This window comes from Schistocerca cancellata, chromosome 2 (genome assembly GCF_023864275.1).
Source record: "Schistocerca cancellata isolate TAMUIC-IGC-003103 chromosome 2, iqSchCanc2.1, whole genome shotgun sequence".
Lineage (NCBI taxonomy): Eukaryota > Metazoa > Arthropoda > Insecta > Orthoptera > Acrididae > Schistocerca > Schistocerca cancellata.
This window is the reverse complement of record NC_064627.1, coordinates 306,275,828-306,294,184: the sequence shown is the minus strand read 5'-3', so window position 1 is coordinate 306,294,184 and position 18,357 is coordinate 306,275,828.

The following is an 18,357-nucleotide window of genomic DNA, read 5'->3' as shown; positions in this document are numbered from 1 at the left end:
CTGTCCATTCCGTTCAACTGCTCTTCCAAGTCCTTTGCTGTCTCTGACAGAATTACAATGTCATCGGCGAACCTCAAAGTTTTTACTTCTTCTCCATGAATTTTAATACCTACTCCGAATTTTTCTTTTGTTTCCTTTACTGCTTGCTCAATATGCAGATTGAATAACATCGGGGAGAGGCTACAACCCTGTCTTACTCCTTTCCCAACCACTGCTTCCCTTTCATGCCCCTCTACTCTTATAACTGCCATCTGGTTTCTGTACAAACTGTAAATAGCCTTTCGCTCCCTGTATTTTACTCCTGCCACCTTCAGAATTTGAAAGAGAGTATTCCAGTTAACATTATAGTTAAATATTGAAGCCACAGGAGGCTCCTTCCTTTCCGAGTCCGAGAAATACGTTTCAGTTCTGGAAGTGTCACCTGCTACGTTGATAACGAGCCTATCAACAGCATAATCCACCAGGCCAACCAGGCGCAGCATTTTCTCTTCTTTTATAACGAGCTCTTCTATATCCCGCTAGCGTTCGGCAGTGACGTGTGAAAAACCTGCGTGCGTTAGTTCCAGTACTACTGGCAGCTTAACAGTTTTGTTACTTATCAGACCAAATCCCGCAGCTTGGGTCCAGATCAGTTCTGTTGGGTTCATATTGTAGTGGTACAGTAGCGAATGTAAAAATGCAGCATTTGCATGACGTGCTCGATGCTGTGAAAATGATTGTTGCCGGCCGAGGTGGCCGAGCGATCCTAGGCGCTACAGTCTGGAAACGCATGACCGCTACGGTCGCAGGTTCGAATCCTGCCTCGGGCATGGATGTGTGTGATGTCCTTAGGTTAGTTAGGTTTAAGTAGTTCTAAGTTCTAGGGGACTAATGACCTCAGCAGTTGAGTACCATAGTGCTCAGAGCCATTTGAACCATTTGAACTGACATGTGATTACATTTTCACGCAATTTGTGTGCATAGATCCTGAGAAATCAGTACCCAGAACAACCACCTCTGGCCGTAATAACGGCCTTGACACGCCTGGGCATTGAGTCAGACAAAGCTTGGATGGCGCGTACAGGTACAGCTACCCACGCAGCTTCAACACGATACCACAGTTCATCAAGAGTAGTGACTGGCGTATTGTGACGAGCCAGTTGCTCGGCTACCATTGTCCAGACGATTTCAATTGGTGAGAGATCTGGAGAATGTGCTGGCCAGGGCAGCAGTCGAACATTTTCTGTATCCAGAAAGGCCCGTACAGGACCACGGGTCGTAACACTTCTGAAATGTAACGTCCACTGTCCAAAGTGCCGTCAATGCGAACAAGAGGTGACCGAAACGTGTAACTAATGGCACCCCATACCATCACGCCGGATGATAAGCTAGTATGGCGATGACGAATACACGCTTCCAATGTGCGTTCACCACGATGTCGCCAAACACGGATGCGACCATCATGATGCTGTAAACAGAACCTGGATTCATCCGAAAAAATGACGTTTTGTCATTCGTGCACCCAGGTTCGTCGTTGAGTACACCATCGCAGGCGCCCCTGTCTGTGATGCAGCGTCAAGGGTAACCGCAGCCATGGCCTCCGAGCTTATAGTCCATGCTACTGCAAACATCGTCGAACTGTTCGTGCAGATGGTTGTTGTTTTGCAAACGTCCCCATCTCGGCTGCTAGTGATACGAGGCCGTTGGGATCCAGCACGGCGTTCCGTATTACCCTCCTGAACCCACCGATTCCATATTCTGCTAACAGTCACTGGATCTCGGCCAAAGCAAGCAGCAATGTCGCGATACGATAAACCGCAATCGCGATAGGCTGCAATCCGACCTTTATCAAAGTCGGAAACGTGATGGTACGCATTTCTCCTCCTTATACGAGGCATCACAACAACATTTCACCAGGCAACGCCGGTCAACTGCTGTTTGTGTATGAGGAATCGGTTGGAAACTTTCCTCATGTCAGCACGTTGTAGGCGTCGCCACTGGCACCAAACTTGTGTGAATGCTCTGAAAAGCTATTCATTTGCATATCACAGCGTCTTTTTCCTGTCAGTTAAATTTCGCGTCTGTAGCACGTTATCTTCGTGGAGTAGCAATTTTAATGGCCAGTAGTGTAGATGAAAGGGTTCTGACACCCTCTCGTTAAAAATTTAATCTAGACCTGAGCCCGGAGAAAGAGTACGTTGTGAATGAACTATTCCGGAAACTCCGAGACAAGTCCAGAAACATAATAATAAAGCAGATGTTTGGCACCGAGTGGTGGGACGTGAAAACGGCCAGAAACACCATAATTACGAGGAAAACTGTTATGGCGTTCAGTTCAGAGGTACGTATAGAGGTAGTGCGGTGGATGCGGAAGAAATGTACCCAGTGTTTCAGCTGATATCGAATTTTTTATCAGTGAAATGGATCTTCTTCAGGAGTGTCGGACTGTTAAGGGATTCATAAAACGACGAAGGAATATAAGCGAGATAAGGAAGAACTTATAGCGACCTTTTGATTAAGTAAAAGACAAAATCTAGGACACAGAGAGCTCGAAGTTAATAAAGCTGCGAAAGTTAACTTCAAATAGGAAACCATGACGAAACGAGTGACTGACGAGGTCACAGAGAATACTTGTACCTTTACAGATTGTTGTCAAGACCAAAAGTTGCTATCTCTTGTAGCAGCATTTTTTACACTAAATTAGAGGAGGAGGTAGACTTAACTTGAGACTAATAACAAAGAAAGTGCTAGTTGGACCTATAATAACTAGGAAAACAAGAAAAGGGAAGAAAGTAATTCACTTCGAGTGGCTTCTACAGCGAAAGCTGAGAGGGGGATGGGATTGGTAGTGCACTGATACAGTTTTGAAAGACTGTGAGGATGAGCTACCCAGAATGGGAAAATAAAATGATGTATAAAGCGAAAAGGAACAAAGAAAGACAGAATATTTACAGAACAAAATGGCAGATGCTTTTGACGATTCTACTCGGCAGTTGTCCCGTGAGCTTTTCGGTTACATAACTTGCAAAGAAAAATCTAAGTTCGATATCCTAGCAATAGCTTATAATGGATCGTAAAAGGCTCGGGAAACCTGCATCACTAGAACTGTACGCGGATTGACCTGCTGAATGTGTTTCTGGCTTTTGACCATCACTCCATCTTGTTCGGTATTTACTCTGCTGGCCTTTATAACTACAACGTCTGAAGGCAGCCTGGAACAAACGTCAAATTCTCTCGAAGTGTGGGTCTGCTACATGCTCGGATACTCAAAAAATGAGCATTTCAGCTCAAGCGCACTAAGTACGTCGGTATGACGTCATTTAAATTGCATCTACAATCAAGGAAAATTTTCACAGTGGGTTTCTCGTTCAGAAATCGCATTTGAATAATACTTGTTTGTGATAATATCTGATCACGTCTCGTACGAGAGGGGTGCCTAGATTCAACAGTGTGTCATCTGTAGTCTCTTGTTTACGACTACTATCTTATATTTGTGTATTTATTTAGCTTTTAGTTCAATTAAATATACTACAGCTCCGATCTTAGTTATTCTCACTGGCACGCGAGCATAACTAATAGCTCTCCTCTGACAGCATAGGTCATCAGTAATATTAGAGGCCACAGGAAAATTCCTACTACTAAACACTTAAAAAAGAAAATGAATTGACGAAAATGGCTTATACACGATGCGTTATAAGTAAGTGACAACTTGTAAATTTTACCTTATTTTTAGTAATTATTCTCGATCGTGCAGTGGTTACGGTACACAGGCCGTGAGTCGGTGTTGCAACCAATAATACAGAATCAAATATGAAGTTACAAGGGCAGCCAGAATTACGTACTGATCGCCACAACGTCCAAACAAGACAGAGATCCAGCACGAAAGAACTGGTAAAAAAACGCTGGGAACAGATGTGTACCAGCTGTTTAATATCTCCGTCGACAAGAATTGAAATGTTTGTAACAGCGATGAAGTAATCCCGCAAAAATTTCATAAATGTACGTCGACATACTGACGGATACTGCAGCAGCCTTAGGATCTTGGCCTATCGAGACTTCTGCCGTTTATCGCTCTACAGTATTACTACTCGCTTTGTTTGAGATATCACAACTATTACACGAATATGGAATACATGGATGCAACGCTATGTATGACCTCAGCGACACCATGAGACTGGCGCCCGAAAGGGCAAACATATTCTTTGTTCAGCAGTGCAAGATTGATAGACATCGCTTACGCTGACTCAGGAAGTAGATCGTTTACAACAACAAAAATATCAACATAGACAGTGCGATGACGTGTATTAGTCTACAACAATATTATTGCAGCTGAAAGTGAGGGTGCTCCGGTCGGCCTATTGTGAGTTTTTATCTTGACATTTCACGAGGATACACTGAAACGCTTCATAGTATACACACAGCTGTCTTGAAATCATTCAAAATGCAATGTCGTTCCCAATGTGATGCGTTTTCCTCAGTCCCAATGTACTTGTTTATTGCTACGTCACCGCATGTTTTCCATAACGGCCAAGGGAGGCCAAATGCAATAATACCGCGGTCGGGTATACAGCACTGCAGACAGAATGGCGGCCACTATTGTGGCCTCCCTTGAGGCAGCAGCAGAGAGGGGCACGCAATCAGTGGTTTACCCTACGACACATCAGCTGCACCACATCAACACAATGGAGGGATCCAGGTGTGGAGGATCCCAGAAGAACGCATAGCCACACTACGTCCGTCAGTGTAATGTGTGCCCAGCTCGTGGCGTGATAATACATGGGGTGTCATTGTTTACAAAACATAATCACATCTGGTTCGCATAGCCACTACATAAGGCTGATGAGCGTACCGTATCATTGAGGTCTCAGCGATATTATCTTTCAATAAGGGAACGCAAGAAAACTTGCTCCCCTGGTGTTCTGGCCATCCATGATAAAGAGTGTGTTCGATTGTTGCCCCTTGGATTATGTTCCCCACATCCTTCACTCATTGGAAAGACATCGGTTGCCGAGAGACTAGCAGACCACTAGTCAGTAATCACCACTATTGATTAACTCCGGCGTATGCTGAATCAGCGTATAATGATGTACACGTAACGCAAGCTGAATTTGACACGATACTCATTCGTGTTAAAGCTTTGATTTATCCGGCATAGATATGAGGATGTTATAATAAGTCAGTGTTATAATGTTGGGTAAACCACCATCTTATAGCGTAAAAAAAAGTCAGCAACTGCCATGCATACACAAGATAAAGCAAGAAGCTGTACATTACCATACGCAGTGTGGATAATCAGAATGCTATAAACGAACAGCTTACATGTAACGCAAATAACTTTTCTGGAGACTTTGCAAATCTTTTTTTAACATCTATAATTATTTATCAACTTTACGGTACACAATTAGCTTTCTGTTCATTATGGAATTTGCCGGCCAGTGTGGCCAAGCGGTTCTGGACGCTACAGTCGCAGGTTCGAATGCTGCCTCGGGCATGGATGTATGTGATGTCCTTAGGTTAGTTAGGTTTAAGTAGTTCTAAGTTCTAGGGGACTGATGACCTCAGAAGTTAAGTCCCATAGTGCTCAGAGCCATTTGAACCATTATGGAATTTGACTTTCAGGACTAGCTGTCATAGTTATACATTATCATTGTTTCTTCGGATTCTCTTTGGTTTCATGTTTACATTCATGAAGAGCTGTCTCGCGTCCTTCTTTGTTAGTCTGCAAGATGTGACTTTCAGGAAGATACTAGCGGACCACAATATTGCTGAACTTGGTCTCCCGTGGCAGTTGTCGGAAACACGCGGTGGCAAAGTATTTATGTATCATTCAGAAGCTGTTACGTAAACAAATGCAGAGGTGAGTAAGGAAAATTAATTGCACAGTTCAAGACCGTTATGCCTGCACCATCCAGTGGTTCAGCGTGTCCTCGTGAAATACGACAACGACGCTCGACTGGCGGACCGAGGCGCCCAATTTCCGAAATGCAATAATATTGTGATCGACTAACACACGGTCTGTGCATGGGTAGGGCTGTTATTGTGACGCTGCCATTACCTACGGACACCATGCGCCATTTCATTTTAATCTATTTTATCAGTTGATGGTGATGGGGATGAACATATGAAGAAGATACGACTGCGAGGGAAGAAGCCACGTTCTTTTATTATATTTATTCCCTTGTTTACGTTTGTTCTGGTCAATCTTAGAGGTTTCTTGTACAGTAAATCTGAAGATGAAGGTATGATCTTCGAAAATCGTAAATTCTTCACTTTTAACACTGATTCGTGTTAAAACTGTTGTTACTGCAAGATACGGCAGCTGTGCATTCCGTGCCCTGTATACAGTAAATCACCTACAAATGTAATCACGTATTGGCCGACCGGTGTGGCCGTGCGGTTAAAGGCGCTTCAGACTGGAACCGCGTGACCGCTACGGTCGCAGGTTCGAATCCTGCCTCGGGCATGGATGTGTGTGATGTCCTTAGGTTAGTTAGGTTTAATTAGTTCTAAGTTCTAGGCCACTGATGACCTCAGAAGTTAAGTCGCATAGTGCTCAGAACCATTTGAACCATTTGTAATCACGTATTCTTCTTCTTATACTCTGCATGTACAATTAGTATAATTTCGTTATTTGATACCATTCTGGGTTTGCAGTTTCAATGATCGCCAGTGTACATCAGAGACTGCCGCTCAGGCAGTACCGTATTTGGTGCAGTTGTAGTACGCTAAAGAGCCAAAGAAAATCTTGTACGTATCTAATATCGTGTAGGGCCCGAGCAGATGTGCCGCAACACGACGTGGCATGGACTCTGGACTCGACTAATGTCTGAAGTAGTGTTTGATGGAATTGACACCATGAATGCTGCAGGGCTGTCCATAAATCCGTAAGAGTACGAGGCCGTGCAGATCTTTTCTGAAGAGCACCTTGAAAAGCATCCCACATATGCTCAATAATGTTCGTGTCTGGGGAGTCTGGTGGCCAGTGGAAGTGTTTAAACTCAGAAGAGTGTTCCTGGAACCACTCTGTAGCAATTCCGGACGTGTGGGGTACGTACAATGGACATGAATGGATGCATGTGATCAGACAGGATGCTTACGTACGTGTCACCTGTCAGAATCGTATCTAGACGTATCATGGATCCCATATCACTCCAACTGCACACGCCCCACACCATTACAGTGCCTCCACCAGTTGGAACAGTCCCCTGCTGGCATGCAGTGTCCATGGATTCATGAGGTTGTCTCCATACCCGTACACGTCCATCCACTGGATACTGTTTGAATCGAGACTTGTCCGACCAGGCAACATGTTTCCTGTCATCAAAGTCCAATGTCGGCGTTGACAGGCCCAGTCGACGCGTGAAGCATTCCGTCGTGCAGTCATCAAGGGTACACGAGTGGGCCTTCGGCTCCGAAAGCCCATATCGGTGATGTTTCGTTGAATGGTTCGCTCGCTGACACTTGTTGATGGCCCAGCACTGAAATCTGCAGAAATTTTCGGAAGGGTTGCACTTCTGTCGTGTTGAACGATTCTTCTCAGTCGTCGTTGGTCCCGTTCTTGCAGGATCTTTTTCCGGCAGCAGTGTCGGAGATTTGATGTTTTACCAGATTCCTGACATTCACGGTACACTCGTGAAATTGTCGTAGGTGAAAATCCCCACTTCATCGCTGCCGCGGACATGCTGTGTTCCATCGTTCTTGCACCGACTAGAACACCACTTTCAAACTCACTTAAATCCTAATTATCTGCCATTGTAATAGCAGTAACCTGTCTAACAACTGCGGCAGACGTTTGTTATATTGTATAGGCGTTGCCGACCGCAGCGCCATATTCTGCCTGTTTCATATCTTTGTATTTGAATCCGCATACTTATACCAGTTTCTTTTGTCCTTCCGTGAAAAACGCACGTTTATGGTTAGTTCGTGATTCAGAGTAAGCTAATGGTTTATTATTCTTTTGAGACGGAGAAACGAATCCAGGAGAAACGTATAGGGTCACAGATACCTTGAAACAGAGTCACGTAACTACTCGAAGGACCCTTTTTACGACTCAGTGTGCCAGAAAATTAAAACGTTTCCTACGTTGCCTCTTAAGTTTCTCCACTAGAAAGGTGCCACAATAGGGCCAGTCCAACCTCTGTATTTATCCGTGAAGAAGTGGCTTTTAAATAGGAAGGTACGACGATAAAATAGAGGTAGCGGCGTGGCACTTGTGTGGAAGCAAACTTCCGTGCGTTAAATGTGATTTACGATCGCGCCGCCGTCCTTGACCCAGAAATAATACGGGAGAAATATGGAGGGCTGGACGCACTTTGCGACGCGGCGTTATCTGTTACGCCCAATCAGAGGGACGCGTCGAGAGCCGCGGACGGCCGTCGGCGTGTTGAAAGCGCAGAGCGGAGCTGCGTGGCGCGGCGGGACCGGAGACTGCGGCTGCGGCGCGGCGGTGACGCGGGGGCGGCAGGAAGCCGGGGGATTTACGGCCAGTGGCACAGCGGGGGTGGTGGGGGCGGCGGGGCCGGCGGGGGCGGAGGGGCGGCGCTGATGTACGGGGCGGTAATTGCCGACGGGCAGGTGCGCCGGAAGGAGGCTGCGAGGCGCGGCCGGGCGCGGGGGCCGCTCACGCGACGGCCCGCCTTCACACACCGGGCAGGGCGCGCCTGCTGAGCAGCTACGGGTCTCCGAGGCACAGTAGTTAAGTCTCTACAAGGGAGAGAAATTGCGTATGACGAAGTGCTGAGCAGTGCGACATTTCCCACTGACTGGCACTGTTACACTCACCAGTCCAAAGATTGGTGTCGCTTAAGATCGCTGAACAACATATACTATGTGAAAAAAGGTATTAAGGGGCATTGTCATAGGATACCTCCTATTATCGTGGCGGACCTCCATTTGCCCGGCGTAGTTCAGCAACTAAGCGTGACGTGGACCCAACAAGTGTTTGGAAACCCACTGCACAAATACTGAGCCATGCTCCCTCTGTGGCTGTCACCCAGTGATTTGGCGCATTATCACCCATAAAAATTCCGCCGTCGTTTTGGAACATGAAGTCCGTGAATGGCTGCAAATTGTCTTCAAGTAGCCGAATATGGTAATTTCCAGTCAGTGATCTGTTGGGTTGGCCCAGGGGACACAGCCCATTCCAGGTAAACACAGCCTGCACAGTTATGGAGCCAGTATCAGCTTGCACAGTTCCTTGTCCATGGCTTCGTCGGCTCAGCGCCACATTCGAACCCTACCATCAACTCTTACCAACTGAAATCGGGCTTCATCGGACCAGGCAAGGCCTCGTCTAGGGTCGAACCAATACGGCCACGATCCCAAGGAGGCGCTGCGGTGGATGTCGTGCTGTTAGCAAATGAACTAGCGTTTGTCGTCTGCTGCCATAGCCCATTAAAGCCAAATTCCGCTCCGTTGTCCTAACCAATACGTTCGCCGTACGTCTCACATTTATTTCTAAGGTCATTTCACGCAGTGTTGCTTGTATGTTAGCACCGACAACTCTACGCAAATGCGCGAAGGGAAGGCTGTCGATCACTGCGTTGTCCGTGATCAGTGGTTATGCCTGAACTTTGTTATTCTCAGCACACCCCTGACACTGTGTATCTCGGAATATTGAAATCCCTACCAGTTTCTGAAATGGACTAGCTTCAACTATCATTCTGTGTTCAAAGTTCCCGTCATGTGGCCATTATCGGGTCGGAAACCCTTTCACGTGAATCACCTGAGTACAAAAGACGGACCTGCCAATGCACTACCCTTTAATACCTTGTGTACGTGATACTACCGCCACCTTTATATGCGCATATCGCTAAGCCGTGGCCTTTCGTCACCTAAGAGCAATATGGGATGTGTCCACCCTTCACCTTCACGACGGCTTGAACTCCTCTGGGGACACTTTCACTGACGTATCGAAGAATGTCACTCCATTCTTCATCAACAGCCGAAACGAGAGAAAGTATTGATGTAGGGCACTGCGGTCTGGAGCGGAGTCAACTTTGTAACCCATCCCAAAGGTGTTTCGCTAGCTTCAGATCGAGAGTCTGTGCAGGCCACTCCATTTCAGGGATGTTATTGTCCATAAACCATTCCCTCGTAGATGCTGGGTTTTGACAAGGTGCACTGTCATACTGACAAAGTCATCGTCCCGGAACTGTTCCCCTACTGAACGCAGTACACAATGGTGTAAATAACTTCATATCCTTCCGCCTTTAGCGTTTTCTTACGCGCAATAAGTAGACCATACCCTAAACACGAAAAGACACCTCCATACCCGTAACACCGCCTGCTCTGTATTTCAGAGTTGTCATATGCGATGGCAATAAATTTCTCCAAGCATTCATGAAACCTAATGCTCCCATCGGATTGTCACATGATACAACGTGATTCACCACTCCCAGTCACTTATGTCCGGTCATCCACTGAGCAGTGGCGCCGCCCTTTACACCATCTCAAACGACGATAAGCATTGGCTACAGAAATGTATGGCCTAGGAGGAGTTTCTCGACCGTTGTATATACACTCATGCTCATAAATTAAGGATACTGCTGATACATGGTGAAACAACGCTCTGTTGGGCGGTTTGCGGGGTTAAATCACCTCGGGGTATGACCGTGCGGTGCATTTGACCTGCGGTCATAGCACGGTGGTGCTGGCAGCAGTCCACATTCGCAGAGATGTGTTGGTACATGTCAGAGTGCGGTGCAGCGTGTAAGTGTGCAGACGTTTTCAGACGTGCTAATGGTGACTGTGTGTTGAAAGTGGCTCGAAGAACACATATTGATGTTATGAGGGGTAGAATACTAGATCGACTGGAGGCTGGTCAAACACAGCAGGTCGTAGCACGGGTCCTCCGTGTGCCACAAAGTGTGATCTCAGGATTATGGCAACGATTCCAGCAGACATGAAACGTGTCCAAGCGCTACAGTACGGAACGTCCACAGTATACAACACCACAAGAAGACCGATATCTAACCATCAGTGCCCACACACGGCCACAGCGTACTGCAGGTAGCCTTGCTCGGGACCTTACCGCAGCCACTGGAACAGTTGTCTCCAGACACACAGTCTACAGTCGACTGAACAGACATGGTTTATTCGCCGAGAGACCTGCAAGGTGCTTTCCACTGACCCCTGGTCACAGGAGAGCCTGTAAAGCCTGGTGTCAAGAACACAGTACATGGACATTGGAACAGTGTTCCCAGGTTATGTTCACAGACGAGTCCAAGTATAGTCTCAACAGTGATTCTCCCTGGGTTTTCATCTGGCGTGAACCAGGAACCAGATACCAACCCCTTAATGTCCTTGAAAGGGACCTGTATGGAGGTCGTGGTTTAATGATGTGGAGTGGGATTATGATTGGTGCACGTACACCCTGCATGTCATTGACACAGGAACTGTAACAGGTCAGGTGTATCGGGACGTCATTTTGCACCAGTGTGTCCGCCTTTCCAGGGGTGCAATCCCACCTTCCTCCTGATAGATGATAACGCTCGGCCCTACCGAGCCGCCATCGTGGAGGAGTACCTTGAAATGGAAGATATCGGGCGAATGGAGTGGCCTGCCTGTTCTCCAGATCTAAACCCCATCGAGCACGTCTGGGATGCTCTCGGTCGACGTTTCACTGCACGTCTTCAAACCCCTAGGACACTTCAGGAGCTCCGACAGGTACTGGTGCAAGAATGGGACCACCTGATCCAGAGAATGCCAACCCGTTGTGCGGCCTGTGTACGTGTGCATGGTGATCATATCCCATATTGATGTCGGGGTACATGCGCAGTAAACAATGGCGTTTTGTAGCACATGTAGCCGGCCGGTGTGGCCGTGCGGTTCTAGGCGTTTCAGACTGGAACCGCGTGACCGCTACGGTCGCAGGTTCGAGTCCTGCCTCGGGCATGGATGTGTGTGATGTCCTTAGGTTAGTTAGGTTTAAGTAGTTCTAAGTTCTAGGGGACTGATGACCACAGATGTTAAGTCCCATAGTGCTCAGAGCCATTTGAACCATTTGTAGCACATGTGTTTCAGGACGGTTTTCTCAACTTATCACCAATACCGTGGACTTACAGATCTGTGTCGAGTGTGTTCCCTATGTGCCTATGCTATTAGTGCCAGTTTTGTGTAATGCCACGTTGTGTGGCACCACATTCTGCAATTATCCTTAATTTATGAGCATGAGTGTAGTCATTGTACTAGCGGGACTGCTGGTAGAATTTTGGATAACTAACAAGTGTTTGCTTCCGCTGATTTCATACGACTTTTTTTACATCCAACTTCCACAACGCCCGACTATCATTGTCCGTCCGTACATGCATGGCTGGTCCTCTCCACTTCACAATCACATCATGAATACTCATTGCGCAGCTGTAGAAGGGCTGAGGTGTTCGCGATGAATTTGTAACTTCGGTGACATCCAATGACTACTCCATGTTTGAAGTCGCTGAGTTCTCCTGGCCGCCACTTTGCCGCGTGGAGTGGCCGCGCGGTTTGAGGCGCCATGTCACGGATTGCGCAGCCGTTCCCGCCGGAGGTTCGAGTTCTCCCTCGGGCATGGGAGTGTGTGTGTGTTGTTCTTATCATAAGTTAGTTTAAGTAGTGTGTAAGTCTAGGGACCGATGACGTCAGTAGTTTCGTCCCTTAGGAATTCACATACATTTGAACATTTTTGAACGCCGCTTTCTGTTGTTATTGTTTTCTTACAAATAGCACAGTACCGCGCGTTTCCTTTTATACTGACGAGTCCGTCTCTCATGACATCTAGTGGTAAATTCTGCATTACATACTGGTGTCCCGATACTGTTGACCAGCTGCTGGATTACTTGCCCTCTTAATACAGCACAGAGGTCGCTTTGGAAAGGACCGTCATGTGACTCTTTACCACTGACGTAACTTGAATCAGTGAAATGATGTGTACGTCTTAGTCAGATATATAGAACCAGAGCAGAAAAGTGGATCAACGTGGACATGACACAATGGCAGAAAGGTGCTGTCGTGCGTGAGCGTGCCCATGACCACACCGTCAACGAGGTTGTCCCCTTTTTTTATGTAGCAACGTGAAATTCTTTCAAATTCTGTAGGTGGCAGGGGTAAAATACAGGGCGCGAAAGGCTATTTACAATTTGTACAGAAATTAGATGGCAATCGTAAGTCGAGGGGCGTGAAAGAAAAACAGTGGTTGAGAAGAGAGTGAGATAGGGTTGTAGCCTTTCCCCGATGTTATTCAATCTGTATATTGAGCAAGCAGTGAAGGAAACAAAAGAAAAATTTGGAGTGGGAATTAAAATCCATGGTGAAGAACTTTGAGGTTTGCCGATGACATTTTAATTCTGTCAGAGACAGCAAAGGACCTGGAAGATCAGTTGAACGGAATGGACAGTGCCTTGAAAGTAGGATATAAGATGAACATCAACAAAAGCAAAACGAGGATAATGGAATATAGTCGAATTAAGATGGAATGCTCAGGGAATTAGATTAGGAAGTGAGACACTTCAAAGTAGTAGGCGAGTTTTGCTATTTGGGGAGCAAAGTAACTGATGATGGTCGAAATAGAGAGGAAATAAAATACAGACTGGGAATGGCAAGGAAAGCGTTTCTGAAGAAGAGAAATTTGTTAACATCGAGTATAGATTTAAGTGTCAGGAAGTCTTGTCTGCAAGTATTTCTATGGAGTGTAGCCATGTATGGAAGTGAAACGTGGACAATAAATAGTTTAGACAAGAAGCGAATAGAAGCATTCGAAATGTGGTGCTACAGAAGAATGCTGAAGATTAGATGGGTAGATCACGTAACTAATGAGGAGGTACTGAACAGAATTGGGGAGAAGAGGATTTTGTGACACAACTTGACTAGAAGAAGGGATCGGTTGATAGGACATGTTCTGAGGCATGAAGACATCACCAATTTAGTATTGGAGAGCAGCATGGAAGGGAAAAATCGTAGAGGGAGACCAAAAGATAAATACACTAAGCAGATTCAGAAGGATGTAGGATGCAGCAGTTACTACAGAAGGATAGAGTAGCATGGAGAGCTACTTGAAACCAGTCTCTGGACTGAAGACCACAACAACGACAACAACAACGCGAAATGTCCAGTGTATCTACAATGAATGCGGTGCCACTCACAGTCAAGTAAAACGGTGTAAGAACAGTGGTCTTAACAGACAGGAGCCGGAAACCAATGTCGCTCAGTGAGATAGAGAATATGTACAGTGGCTGTGGCACGTTATTTAACGCGCCCTGCGGTTCCTCAAAATACTATTAGCTGCCATATTTTATGTGGTCGTATTCTCCAACCGAGAGAGTTGTTGTTTGATGTTGTGAGCTACACATCTGCTTAATTTGTCTTTGCCGCGTACTGAGGGTACATAAATGAACGAACACATGTAGAAAAAAGATTGAAGATTAGTGTACACATTTTATGTACATTCTATATCTGAGTTGCCTTTTGTGTACATGACGTATTTTTTTACTTGTGTAACAAAGCATGTTTCATCTTAGTTCTCTTTGCCATTTACCTTAAGGAACATGGTATTCCCAGACTTTTGTGACGGAGTATCTTTACAAAGGCTTGACGTTTCCGAAACACCAATCTGAAGTTAGTTACATGTTCCATAGATCACTTGAACAATTCTGTTATCGAAATGATGTGGAACGAGTCAGTTTACAGGATATTTATACATGTTTAGTGTTAACATTAATAAACACATGACCATCTTATTCCTGCTCATGCACCTACACTTAAAAACAAGCTTTTTTCCTTGTTTAGCTACCAGTTAAGCAGAAATCCGACGGTGGAATAAGAAGAATGATTTAAATTAGATTTAAAACTTGTTTCGCTACCTGTTAGGCATTTAATGTTATTGGGCAAATGATTGTTGCTGCATATTGAACTTCTTTATGAGCCATTGACAGCTTTAACAATGGGTAATAAAGGTCATTTTTCCCTCTCGTGTCGTGGGTACATACAGCACTGTTCTTCTCAAATTGTCATGGATTATTTATGATAAATTTCACTAGCGAAAATATGTATTGTGACGGCGCAGATAGGGATTTTCTCTGCCTCGTGATGGCTGGGTGTTGTGTGATGTCCGTAGGTTAGTTAGGTTTAAGTAGTTCTAAGTTCTAGGGGTCTGATGACCATAGATGTTAAGTCCCATAGTGCTCAGAGCCAATTGAACGGCGCAGATAAAATGCCTAACACTTTGAATAGGTGCCTACATGGCATATCATTCTTCTTGCTCGCTCTTGTGCAATTGATACCCCAGGAATTAGGTGTTGTGAATGAAAGCATAGTTGTCGTTTTTTATTCATACATATAACTGTATGCGCCTTGACGGCAGTTAATGATCATTCAGTACATATGCACTGTTCGTCCGTACTGTAGTGGGAATCAGCGTGAGGCTGTGAGAAATGAGGATAATGGACAGCGACACTGAGTCCGTTGGGAATTTGGGTCGGACGTGAAGTGTAAGACGGCCGTAGTGATTAAGGAGAACGCTCACCTAAAGCGGGGAATCCGGGTTCGAGACGCAGTCCAGCATCAAATTGCCGCCAGTGAATTTATTTCGACTCCCTGTTGCGCCTAAGGTCAGAGTTCCAGTTTCGTCAACATCGTTGCCTGACGGAAGGTGTGACAAATTACGTCTTTTTTGTATGGGTATAAAAAAAATATTATTCAATTTTTGACAGCTGAAAAGACATTTCTCCAACAATTGTTTGTGCTGCTTTCTGTTAGATCTGAAACGAAATATTCTTGCAAATCAGAAACTTTGGATTACAGACAGAAAAGTCTACGAAATGAGCGTTTGGTGTCGTTGGACGGGAGGTCCCTTACGGAGCAGGTCCGGCCGCCTAGGTGCAGGTCTTATTACATTCGACGCCACATTGGGCGACCTGTACGCCGGATGGGGATGAGATGATGATGAAGACAACACAACACCCAGTCCGTGAGCGGAGAAAATCCCCGACCCAGCCGGGAATCGGGCCCGGGACCGTAGGACGGCAATCCGTCACGCTGACCACACAGCTATCGGGGCGGACAGAAAAGTCCTGTGAGTAGATAGTTACTAGTTCTAAATTTTAGCTTCAAATTATAACGCAAGCATTTTGTACACAAAGAAGAGAAAACCAAGTGTATATTATTCTACGAAATAATTGTGGTATCCTTTTCTACATGACAGAAAATTTTAGAATTTTTCTGTGTTGGTTTTATCTTAAGTACAGTAAACGGTATATTAAACCAGGGGAAACCTGATCCTAAGCTGACTTTTCCAAACTGCCTTGTCATTCTGAACGTCACAAAACTGACCGTCTGTGACTACAGTATTTGTATGTACGCGCCAGAGTGACTGCTGAGATGATATACCGTATATCATGTGTTCGGCCGCTATAATGGGGTGAGGGGGGGAGAGGGGGAGAGGGATTCCGTTTCTGAGTGTTAACTCTCGCAGTACCAAGGAGGGGGTATTTTGGCCAATCTTTTGAAAATACTGCAATCTAGTCAGTTACTTAATATTTTAAAATTGTCTTCACTGAATTCTTCAACCAGATTCTATAAATATTTTAAAATTATCAGTCATCTTAACCCAAAAATTTACGTATTGGTCGTATATGTCACTTTCTCAGAGAATGTCACATTAAATATTTTCAGTTTCAAGATCTTACTTACACGTCAATACCTCTTTAAAACATAAGCTGTGAGTAACAGCCAAAAACATTAACAAAATTTGCATTTTTTAGATTGTGCACGAATTGACTCCCTGGTAGTACAAGTTATTGAAAATGCATTGATGTTGCGTAGAGTGTACTAAAAGATGTTTTCATGTTAGGACACTACTAACACATCTGCACTTCATTCAGAAATATGTTGTTAATATAAGTCAACAACAATTACCGAATTCTTTATTTTTTTAGGATGGGCACAAAGTACAACCCCCGCCTGCCCCCCTTGGCAATGCGCTTAATGGAAAAAGCGTTGGTATTGCTAGGGGTAATACTGAACGTTTGCAGTTGTATCTTATTTTATAGTTATTTGTCACAGTATCTTCCACTATGCTACGCCACGCTATGACAACATAAAATATGGTGGAGAGCTGCTCAGTTGGCATCACTATCGTCGCGGTGTCTCCCCTCTGTCTTTTTGGTGTTATAAATGGCCAGTGACAATCAGTTCCAAATCCGGTAGGAATTGATGCTGTCTGTGAATGCAAGTTCATCTCAAGCAGTTTCCAAGCGATCGCTGCGAAGGGAATTGCATGAAATGGGCATCTGGATTCCGGAACCTCACAAAAGGCTTTTGCTCAGACCAAAACATGAGGCTGCAGATCTTCAGCAGAGCTTAATAAACAGACTGGACTGTACCTGACTGAGGTCGTGTAGCTTGTCCGACGAGCCACGGTTTTGGTGCTTTTCGAATGAAGCGAAGTGTCGAGTTGCAGCTCTACTTGCTGATTATTACAGTTGCTGTCGAGACCAACCAACTGCAGAGTAACCAGCTACGGAAAAACTTACGGACCTAAATTTCAGAATGGCTCGCTGAATAAAAAGTGATCGGCCATTAACTTTTGCTTTTAAGTCCTAATCGAAGTATAAATCAGTCATGAAGCAGTTTCATTAACATAGACGTTGGCGAACATGAAAATAAAGAAATAATAATCTCGTGGGAAAATAATTTCGTAAAATATTTTCGTCTTCAACGGATGGTTTAAACTTCCGACCATATATGATTCATATAAGCACACAAATATATGCGGATGGTGGCATCAACTGATCATTTAACAGAACAGAGATTCAAGATAGCAAAATAAATGTAGATACGTAATGCAAGCAGAGCATTCACAGACGGTAGCAAGCCAAGAATAATTGTCTGTTGCCGCGAAATAAAATCACGAAAACCTACAGCCCAAATCTTAAAGTTCGACAGCATAAAACCTCGCTAAAATTCGCTGCGAAATCTTAAGCCCCTTAAAACTGTTATTTCAGTTAAAACTGTTCAAGTTCATTGTGCTAATGGATTTACACAATGCAGCAAAATCACTATAGATCATAGCTGCCTACAAATATACATTGTGTCCCACCTAACTTTCCTACCTCGTACAGAGATGTAGTCTTTTCCCCCCTACTGTTCTATCTGTACATCGAAGAAGCAATGATGGATATAAAAGAAAGGTTCTACATCTACATCTACATCTACATTTATACTCCGCAAGCCACCCAACGGTGTGTAGCGGAGGGCACTTTACGTGCCACTGTCATTACCTCCCTTTCCTGTTCCAGTCGCGTATGGTTCGCGGGAAGAACGACTGTCTGAAAGCCTCCGTGCGCGCTCTAATCTCTCTAATTTTACATTCGTGATCTCCTCGGGAGGTATAAGTAGGGGGAAGCA